This window comes from Rhopilema esculentum, chromosome 8 (assembly GCF_057945365.1).
Source record: "Rhopilema esculentum isolate cy_ngs chromosome 8, ASM5794536v1, whole genome shotgun sequence".
In the NCBI taxonomy this organism is placed as follows: domain Eukaryota; kingdom Metazoa; phylum Cnidaria; class Scyphozoa; order Rhizostomeae; family Rhizostomatidae; genus Rhopilema; species Rhopilema esculentum.
Genome location: NC_142822.1, coordinates 3,381,481 through 3,392,962, shown reverse-complemented (window position 1 = coordinate 3,392,962; position 11,482 = coordinate 3,381,481).

Below are 11,482 nucleotides of genomic sequence, written 5' to 3'. Positions count from 1 at the left end.
TCCTTCGCAACGCGCGCAATTTAATGAACAACTGAAATCTGCCTTTTTATTTCAAAAAGCTAATATAATATCATATTGGACATAGCAATAATCATCTACAGGTGCAGGTATGATGCTTTTTCTCTGATATCTAATCATTGTGGTAGCTAAACTTGGTCGCTCCTGATTGATACTGAAACTTATGAATTTTATAATCCTTAAAACTACGTCCATATTGAAACGTTTGCAATTTTTATCTGAAATTTGTAATTCTTTATCTGAAATTTTGAAATTCGTTACTCTTACAAAAAGCTTCCCATGAAATTTCCACCAAAAGGATTCCAGGGATTTTCAGATAAATAACAAAGTTTTCACCAAAGATGCACAAGATTTCCATGGCATGGCATTGGTAGTTGTTTAATTCTTCTGCACCAAAACTGTCTTGCATTTAGAACATGCTTGGCCTATGATAAGATGGAATTTTTGCAAAAAGGTCTTACTCACACTAGATGAACTGCGAGTGGTCCTGCAGTGATTCCCATTGATAAGCTTACTTTCCGATGAAAAACTAGTTATTTTGCTAAGCCTGTTTTATACCCTTTCCGTCCAAAATTATTGAGACCATTCTTTGCCCCAGGACTGTCTTTAAAAATTTAAAAATTTCACGTACGTTCCGTGCATATAATTGCTGAGAAACGCGGTATTTCCCAGAAACCTATGACATGTAACAGAATCCATATTGACTTTGCTTTGTATATCAACACAATTCTATGCATAATATGCTTTAACTGCTTCGTTTCGTGTGCTTAGACATTCGGTTTGGATTTTGCGCAAAATATTGTTATTGTAAAAATGAAATTCCCTCAACCCTATAACCTTGCAATTTTCTTCGAGAAATTTTGGACAACACTGTCTACCTCAGCCTCGTTTTACTGACAATATGGTGCAGCTATTTCTTTTTGGTGTGCTTTCTTTCCCAATAGGATGTAATACAGATGAACTGTCACAATTATTTACCCTAATCAAAACCGCCCACTGTTTCGTTTTTCTAGTTTTGTAACTTTCTAAAACAAGTGAAATTATAAAACAGCATTTATTCTTAATTTTATAAGCTGTACGTAATTTTACAAACAGCTCACTGACATTCACATAAGAGCAATGTCAAAATTGTTTTGTCACCTTCCCACCGACTAAAAGAAAGTCGATTCCCACCGATTTGTCAAAAATGTTTTACACGGTTATTTTTCACAGAGAGACCTTTTGTAGCTTTGGTGTCCTCGACTACGGAGAAGACTGTGAATTTCGATGATTCACAATAAATAATAACGAAAATCACAATAAATATCACAACGAGAATGTTTTATCTTCGGTTACTCTGACAAATTTGAAGGAAATCTTCCCGCTGCGTACCTGTTGATATTCCCAGAGATGACAGGAGAGCCGACAAACGTGTGGATGGCCAACTTGCTCGAGGAAGAGAATTATAAAGATATTAAGATGTTAAATAATTATGAAGATTATAAAGGCTCTTAAAGATTATAAAGACGAAGCATTGAGATAAAAAACGGTGACCAAATTACTTTGTTGTTAGTTTGATTGTGCCAAGGTTTTTGTAATGATGATTCGCTATAGCTTGTGAGAATTTAGTTGAATCTGTAAAAGAAATCCTGTCTTTTTCCATTTCTAGGGAAAGCGTTCAAACAGTTTGGAATATTACGGAAACCTTATAGTCGGGAAAGAATTGAATTCAAGAAATCCTGTCATCGGGCATTCGCTCTGAAGAAGGTGAAGCAAACTTGCCGCGAGACGTGAATTAAACAAGTATCTTATTATATTCTGGGTGCAAATTGTCAACTTTTTTAGAGGGGTCGATTTTAGGGCTCTTTTGGAGGGGTCGATTTTTGAAAAAAGAGCAAGGTTATAGGCTTAGAAAAATTGTCAACTTTTTTGGAATTTGTTTTTTCTAGAAATACTTTGGTTCCCTACTATATGTTCATAAAAAACTAAAACTGAAATAAGTTTGGGATTTAAAGTCGTTTTTTTCCTAAAAAATTAAGGACTTTTTGCAGGGGTTCATTTTTGATAAAAGAGTAAGGTTATAGGCTTAGGAAAATGGTGAATTTTTTCGAAAATTTTTATTCTAGAAATACTTTGATTCGCTGCTATATGATCATAAAAAACTAGAACTGAAATAAGTTTGGGGTTTTAAGTCGTTTTTTTCGAAAAATTAAGGACTTTATACAGGGGTTCCTTTTTTGATAAAAGAGTAAGGTTATAGGCTTAGAAAAATGGTGAATTTTTTCGAAAATTTTTATTCTAGAAATACTTTGATTCGCTGCTATATGATCATAAAAAACTAGAACTGAAATAAGTTTGGGGTTTTAAGTCGTTTTTTTCGAAAAATTAAGGACTTTATACAGGGGTTCCTTTTTTGATAAAAGAGTAAGGTTATAGGCTTAGAAAAATTGTCAACTTTTTTGGAATTTGTTTTTTCTAGAAATACTTTGGTTCGCTACTATATGATCATGAAAAACTAGAACTGTAATAAGTTTGGGGTTTAAAGTCGTTTTTTTCAAAAAAATTGAGGACTTTATGCAGGGGTTACTTTTTTGAAAAAAGAGTAAGGTTATAGGCTTAGAAAAATGGTAGAGTTTTTTCGCAAATCTTTTTTCCAGAAACAGTCTGGTTTGCTACTTTATGATCAGAAACAGCTCTAACTGAATTAGGTTTGGGTATTAAAGTCGTTTTTTCCAAAAAATTAAGGACTTTATACCGGGGTTCTTTTTTTGATAAAAGAGTAAGGTTATAGGCTTAGAAAAATGGTAGAGTTTTTTCGCAAATCTTTTTTCCAGAAACAGCCTGGTTTGCTACTTTATGATCAGAAACAGCTCTATCTGAATTAGGTTTGGGTATTAAAGTCGTTTTTTCAAAAAAATGAAGGGCTTTTTTTGAGGAGTTCATTTTTGATAAAAGAGTAAGGTTATAGGCTTAGAAAAATGGTGAATTTTTTCGAAAATTTTTATTCTAAAAATACTTTGATTCGCTACTATATGATCATGAAAAACTAGAACTGAATTAAGTTTGGGATTTAGAGTCGTTTTTTTGTAAAAAATTAAGAACTTTTTGCAGGGGTTCATTTTTGATAAAAAAGTAAGGTTATAGGCTTAGAAAAATTGTCAATTTTTTTGGAATTTTTCTTTTCTAGAAATACTTTGGTTCGCTATTATTTGATCATAAAAAACTACAACTGAAATAAGTTTGGGGTTTAAAGTCGTTTTTTTTTTCAAAAAATTTAGGACTTTATACAGGGGTTCCTTTTTTGATAAAAGAGTAAGGTTATAGGCTTAGAAAAATTGTCAATTTTTTTGGAATTTTTCTTTTCTAGAAATACTTTGGTTCGCTACTATATGATCATAAAAAACTACAACTGAAATAAGTTTGGGGTTTAAAGTCGTTTTTTTTTCAAAAAATTAAGGACTTTATACAGGGGTTCCTTTTTTGATAAAAGAGTAAGGTTATAGGCTTAGAAAAATTGTCAATTTTTTCGAGAATTTTTTCGAAAATTTTTATTCTAGAAATACTTTGATTCGCTACTATATGATCATAAAAAACTAGAACTGAAATAAGTTTGGGGTTTAAAGTCGTTTTTTCCTAAAAAATTAAGGACTTTATACAGGGGTTCCTTTTTTGATAAAAGAGTAAGGTTATAGGCTTAGAAAAATGGTAGAGTTTTTTCGCAAATCTTTTTTCCAGAAACAGTCTGGTTTGCTATTTTATGATCAGAAAGAGCTCTAACTGAATTAGGTTTGGGTATTAAAGTCGTTTTTACAAAAAAATGAAGGGCCTTTTTGAGGGGTTCATTTTTGATAAAAGAGTAAGGTTATAGGCTTAGAAAAATGGTAGAGTTTTTTCGCAAATCTTTTTTCCAGAAACAGCCTGGTTTCCTATTTTATGATCAGAAACAGCTCGAACTGAATTAGGTTTGGGTATTAAAGTCGTTTTTTCCAAAAAATGAAGGGCTTTTTTGAGGGGTTCATTTTTGATAAAAGAGTAAGGTTATAGGCTTAGAAAAATGGTGAATTTTTTCGAAAATTTTTATTCTAGAAATACTTTGGTTCGCTACTATATGATCATAAAAAACTACAACTGAAATAAGTTTGGGATTTAAAGTCGTTTTTTTCAAAAAATTAAGGACTTTATACAGGGGTTCCTTTTTTGATAAAAGAGTAAGGTTATAGGCTTAGAAAAATTGTCAACTTTTTTGGAATTTTTCTTTTCTAGAAATACTTTGGTTCGCTACTATATGATCATAAATAACTAGAACTGTAATAAGTTTGGGGTTTAAAGTCGATTTTTCCAAAAAAATTGAGGACTTTATGCAGGGGTTCCTTTTTTGATAAAAGAGTAAGGTTGTAGGCTTAGAAAAATGGTGAATTTTTTCGAGAATTTTTTCGAAAATTTTTATTCTAGAAATACTTTGATTCGCTACTATATGATCATAAAAAACTAGAACTGAAATAAGTTTGGGGTTTAAAGTCGTTTTTTCCTAAAAAATTAAGGACTTTATACAGGGGTTCCTTTTTTGATAAAAGAGTAAGGTTATAGGCTTAAAAAAATTGTCAACTTTTTTGGAATTTTTCTTATCTAGAAATACTTTGGTTCGCTACTATATGATTATAAAAAACTAGAACTGTAATAAGTTTGGGGTTTAAAGTCGTTTTTTCCTAAAAAATTAAGGACTCTATACAGGAGTTCCTTTTTTGATAAAAGAGTAAGGTTATAGGCTTAGAAAAATTGTCAATTTTTTTGGAATTTTTCTTTTCTAGAAATACTTTGGTTCGCTACTATATGATCATAAAAAACTACAACTGAAATAAGTTTGGGGTTTAAAGTCGTTTTTTTTTCAAAAAATTGAGGACTTTATACAGGGGTTCCTTTTTTGATAAAAGAGTAAGGTTATAGGCTTAGAAAAATTGTCAATTTTTTTGGAATTTTTCTTTTCTAGAAATACTTTGGTTCGCTACTATATGATCATAAAAAACTACAACTGAAATAAGTTTGGGGTTAAAGTCGTTTTTTTTTCAAAAAATTAAGGACTTTATACAGGGGTTCCTTTTTTGATAAAAGAGTAAGGTTATAGGCTTAGAAAAATTGTCAATTTTTTTGGAATTTTTCTTTTCTAGAAATACTTTGGTTCGCTACTATATGATCATAAAAAACTACAACTGAAATAAGTTTGGGGTTTAAAGTCGTTTTTTTTTCAAAAAATTTAGGACTTTATACAGGGGTTCCTTTTTTGATAAAAGAGTAAGGTTATAGGCTTAGAAAAATTGTCAATTTTTTTGGAATTTTTCTTTTCTAGAAATACTTTGGTTCGCTACTATATGATCATAAAAAACTACAACTGAAATAAGTTTGGGGTTTAAAGTCGTTTTTTTTTCAAAAAATTAAGGACTTTATACAGGGGTTCCTTTTTTGATAAAAGAGTAAGGTTATAGGCTTAGAAAAATTGTCAATTTTTTTGGAATTTTTCTTTTCTAGAAATACTTTGGTTCGCTACTATATGATCATAAAAAACTACAACTGAAATAAGTTTGGGGTTTAAAGTCGTTTTTTTTTCAAAAAATTTAGGACTTTATACAGGGGTTCCTTTTTTGATAAAAGAGTAAGGTTATAGGCTTAGAAAAATTGTCAATTTTTTTGGAATTTTTCTTTTCCAGAAATACTTTGGTTCGCTACTATATGATCATAAAAAACTACAACTGAAATAAGTTTGGGGTTTAAAGTCGTTTTTTTTTCAAAAAATTAAGGACTTTATACAGGGGTTCCTTTTTTGATAAAAGAGTAAGGTTATAGGCTTAGAAAAATTTACACTTTTTTTGGAATTTTTCTTTTCTAGAAATACTTTGGTTCGCTACTATATGATCATAAAAAACTACAACTGAAATAAGTTTGGGGTTTAAAGTCGTTTTTTTTTCAAAAAATTAAGGACTTTATACAGGGGTTTCTTTTTTGATAAAAGAGTAAGGTTATAGGCTTAGAAAAATTGTCAATTTTTTTGGAATTTTTCTTTTCTAGAAATACTTTGGTTCGCTACTATATGATTATAAAAAACTAGAACTGTAATAAGTTTGGGGTTTAAAGTCGTTTTTTCCTAAAAAATTAAGGACTCTATACAGGAGTTCCTTTTTTGATAAAAGAGTAAGGTTATAGGCTTAGAAAAATTGTCAATTTTTTTGGAATTTTTCTTTTCTAGAAATACTTTGGTTCGCTACTATATGATCATAAAAAACTACAACTGAAATAAGTTTGGGGTTTAAAGTCGTTTTTTTTTCAAAAAATTGAGGACTTTATACAAGGGTTCCTTTTTTGATAAAAGAGTAAGGTTATAGGCTTAGAAAAATTGTCAATTTTTTTGGAATTTTTCTTTTCTAGAAATACTTTGGTTCGCTACTATATGATCATAAAAAACTACAACTGAAATAAGTTTGGGGTTTAAAGTCGTTTTTTTTTCAAAAAATTAAGGACTTTATACAGGGGTTCCTTTTTTGATAAAAGAGTAAGGTTATAGGCTTAGAAAAATTGTCACTTTTTTTGGAATTTTTCTTTTCTAGAAATACTTTGGCTCGCTACTATATGATCATAAAAAACTACAACTGAAATAAGTTTGGGGTTTAAAGTCGTTTTTTTTTCAAAAAATTAAGGACTTTATACAGGGGTTTCTTTTTTGATAAAAGAGTAAGGTTATAGGCTTAGAAAAATTGTCAATTTTTTTGGAATTTTTCTTTTCTAGAAATACTTTGGTTCGCTACTATATGATCATAAAAAACTACAACTGAAATAAGTTTGGGGTTTAAAGTCGTTTTTTTTTTCAAAAAATTAAGGACTTTATACAGGGGTTCCTTTTTTGATAAAAGAGTAAGGTTATAGGCTTAGAAAAATTGTCAATTTTTTTGGAATTTTTCTTTTCTAGAAATACTTTGGTTCCCTAATATATGATCATAAAAAACTACAACTGAAATAAGTTTGGGGTTTAAAGTCGTTTTTTTTTCAAAAAATTAAGGCCTTTTTGCAGGGGTTCATTTTTGATAAAAAAGTAAGGTTATAGGCTTAGAAAAATTGTCAACATTTTTGGAATTTTTTTTTTCTAGAAATACTTTGGTTCGCTACTATATGATCATAAAAAACTAGAACTGTAATAAGTTTGGGGTTTAAAGTCGTTTTTTTTTCAAAAAATTAAGGACTTTATACAGGGGTTCCTTTTTTGATAAAAGAGTAAGGTTATAGGCTTAGAAAAATGGTAGAGTTTTTTCGCAAATCTTTTTTCCAGAAACAGTCTGGTTTGCTATTTTATGATCAGAAACAGCTCTAACTAAATTAGGTTTGGGTATCAAAGTCGTTATTTCCAAAAAATGAAGGGCTTTTTTGAGGAGTTCATTTTTGATAAAAGAGTAAGGTTATAGGCTTAGAAAAATGGTGAATTTTTTCGAAAATTTTTACTCTAAAAATACTTTGATTCGCTACTATATGATCATGAAAAACTAGAACTGAATTAAGTTTGCGATTTAGAGTCGTTTTTTTTGTAAAAAATTAAGACCTTTTTGCAGGGGTTCATTTTTGATAAAAAAGTAAGGTTATAGGCTTAGAAAAATTGTCAACATTTTTGGAATTTGCTTTTCTAGAAATACTTTGGTTCGCTACTATATGATCATAAAAAACTAGAACTGTAATAAGTTTGGGGTTTAAAGTCGTATTTTTCCGAAAAAATTAAGGACTTTTTGCAGGGGTTCATTTTTGATAAAAGAGTAAGGTTATAGGCTTAGAAAAATTGTCAACTTTTTTGGAATTTTTCTTTTCTAGAAATACTTTGATTTGCTACTATATGATCATAAAAAACTAGAATTGAATTAAGTTTGGGATTTAAAGTCGTTTTTTTCCTAAAAAATTAAGGACTTTTTGCAGGGGTTCATTTTTAATAAAAAAGTAAGGTTATAGGCTTAGAAAAATGGTAGAGTTTTTTCGCAAATCTTTTTTCCAGAAACAGTCTGGTTTGCTATTTTATGATCAGAAACAGCTCTAACTGAATTAGGTTGGGTATTAAAGTCATTTTTTCCAAAAAATGAAGGGCTTTTTTTAGAGGTTCATTTTTGATAAAAGAGTAAGGTTATAGGCTTAGAAAAATGGTGAATTTTTTCGAAAATTTTTATTCTAGAAATACTTTGATTCGCTACTATATGATCATAAAAAACTAGAACTGAATTAAGTTTGGGATTTAAAGTCGTTTTTTTCCTAAAAAATTAAGGACTTTTTGCAGGGGTTCATTTTTGATAAAAAAGTAAGGTTATAGGCTTAGAAAAATTGTCAACTCTTTTGGAATTTTTTTTTCTAGAAATACTTTGGTTCGCTACTATATGATCATAAAAAACTAGAACTGAAATAAGTTGGGGATTTAAAGTCGTTTTTTTCTAAAAAATCAAGGACTTTTTGCAGGGGTTCCTTTTTTGATAAAAGAGTAAGGTTATAGGCTTAGAAAAATTGTCAATTTTTTTGGAATTTTTCTTTTCTAGAAATACTTTGGTTCGCTACTATATGATCATAAAAAACTACAACTGAAATAAGTTTGGGGTTTAAAGTCGTTTTTTTTTCAAAAAATTAAGGACTTTATACAGGGGTTCCTTTTTTGATAAAAGAGTAAGGTTATAGGCTTAGAAAAATTGTCACTTTTTTTGGAATTTTTCTTTTCTAGAAATACTTTGGCTCGCTACTATATGATCATAAAAAACTACAACTGAAATAAGTTTGGGGTTTAAAGTCGTTTTTTTTTCAAAAAATTAAGGACTTTATACAGGGGTTTCTTTTTTGATAAAAGAGTAAGGTTATAGGCTTAGAAAAATTGTCAATTTTTTTGGAATTTTTCTTTTCTAGAAATACTTTGGTTCGCTACTATATGATCATAAAAAACTACAACTGAAATAAGTTTGGGGTTTAAAGTCGTTTTTTTTTTCAAAAAATTAAGGACTTTATACAGGGGTTCCTTTTTTGATAAAAGAGTAAGGTTATAGGCTTAGAAAAATTGTCAATTTTTTTGGAATTTTTCTTTTCTAGAAATACTTTGGTTCCCTAATATATGATCATAAAAAACTACAACTGAAATAAGTTTGGGGTTTAAAGTCGTTTTTTTTTCAAAAAATTAAGGCCTTTTTGCAGGGGTTCATTTTTGATAAAAAAGTAAGGTTATAGGCTTAGAAAAATTGTCAACATTTTTGGAATTTTTTTTTTCTAGAAATACTTTGGTTCGCTACTATATGATCATAAAAAACTAGAACTGTAATAAGTTTGGGGTTTAAAGTCGTTTTTTTTTCAAAAAATTAAGGACTTTATACAGGGGTTCCTTTTTTGATAAAAGAGTAAGGTTATAGGCTTAGAAAAATGGTAGAGTTTTTTCGCAAATCTTTTTTCCAGAAACAGTCTGGTTTGCTATTTTATGATCAGAAACAGCTCTAACTAAATTAGGTTTGGGTATCAAAGTCGTTATTTCCAAAAAATGAAGGGCTTTTTTGAGGAGTTCATTTTTGATAAAAGAGTAAGGTTATAGGCTTAGAAAAATGGTGAATTTTTTCGAAAATTTTTATTCTAAAAATACTTTGATTCGCTACTATATGATCATGAAAAACTAGAACTGAATTAAGTTTGCGATTTAGAGTCGTTTTTTTTGTAAAAAATTAAGACCTTTTTGCAGGGGTTCATTTTTGATAAAAAAGTAAGGTTATAGGCTTAGAAAAATTGTCAACATTTTTGGAATTTGCTTTTCTAGAAATACTTTGGTTCGCTACTATATGATCATAAAAAACTAGAACTGTAATAAGTTTGGGGTTTAAAGTCGTATTTTTCCGAAAAAATTAAGGACTTTTTGCAGGGGTTCATTTTTGATAAAAGAGTAAGGTTATAGGCTTAGAAAAATTGTCAACTTTTTTGGAATTTTTCTTTTCTAGAAATACTTTGATTTGCTACTATATGATCATAAAAAACTAGAATTGAATTAAGTTTGGGATTTAAAGTCGTTTTTTTCCTAAAAAATTAAGGACTTTTTGCAGGGGTTCATTTTTAATAAAAAAGTAAGGTTATAGGCTTAGAAAAATGGTAGAGTTTTTTCGCAAATCTTTTTTCCAGAAACAGTCTGGTTTGCTATTTTATGATCAGAAACAGCTCTAACTGAATTAGGTTGGGTATTAAAGTCATTTTTTCCAAAAAATGAAGGGCTTTTTTTAGAGGTTCATTTTTGATAAAAGAGTAAGGTTATAGGCTTAGAAAAATGGTGAATTTTTTCGAAAATTTTTATTCTAGAAATACTTTGATTCGCTACTATATGATCATAAAAAACTAGAACTGAATTAAGTTTGGGATTTAAAGTCGTTTTTTTCCTAAAAAATTAAGGACTTTTTGCAGGGGTTCATTTTTGATAAAAAAGTAAGGTTATAGGCTTAGAAAAATTGTCAACTCTTTTGGAATTTTTTTTTCTAGAAATACTTTGGTTCGCTACTATATGATCATAAAAAACTAGAACTGAAATAAGTTGGGGATTTAAAGTCGTTTTTTTCTAAAAAATCAAGGACTTTTTGCAGGGGTTCATTTTTGATAAAAGAGTAAGGTTATAGGCTTAGAAAAATGGTCATTTTTTTTCGAATTTTTTGACCCTAGAAACAGTTTGGTTTCTTTAAAAAGAAAGGAATATGATCAGACTTATAATCAGAAAGAACCGATATGATCAGAAAGAACTTTAATTGAGTTAGGTTTGGGTATCTAAGTCGTTTTTTGAAAAAGTAAAGACTTGTTGTAGTGGTTGAGCTTCGATAAAAAAGTAAGGCTTGGAAAAACTGTTAAAATTGTCAAAAAAATTCTTCTTAAACCAATATAATTTAGTCTTTGATGATAAGAAGACTCAAAAATTGAACACAGTTCCGGGAAAAAAGCTTTTTTAAAGAAAATTATGCTTTTTTGATGGGTGAAATTTTGATAAAATGGTAAGGAATTGGCCCAGAAAAATTGTCAAAACAATTTTCTCTATAACAAACTAAAGTGGCGCTCTTTTTTAAGAATAGACAAGAGCTGACCTTAACTCAGGAATACAATTATTTTTTTTCACAAAATGATATTTTTCTAGACGAGCTAATTTTCGGCAAAGAAGGCTAGGAAATATTGTCAGCAATTTTAAAAAATGATTCTTCTTAAAACAGAATGAAGTCACATTTTTTTAATTAGAATCGACAAGATTTGAATATAGTTTTGGAATACAATCTTATTTTGAAAAACTGATGTCTTTCTAAACGGGCCAATTTTAAGTAAAGAAGAAAGGTTATATGCTTGGGGAAATTTCTTCTAAAAACAACTTAGTTTGAGCTGTGAAAAAAAATGATAATAAGAATACACAAAAATTAAACTTACTCCTGGGAATAAAGCCTTTTTGAAAAAACAATGATTTTTTGAGGAGTCAAATTTTGATAAA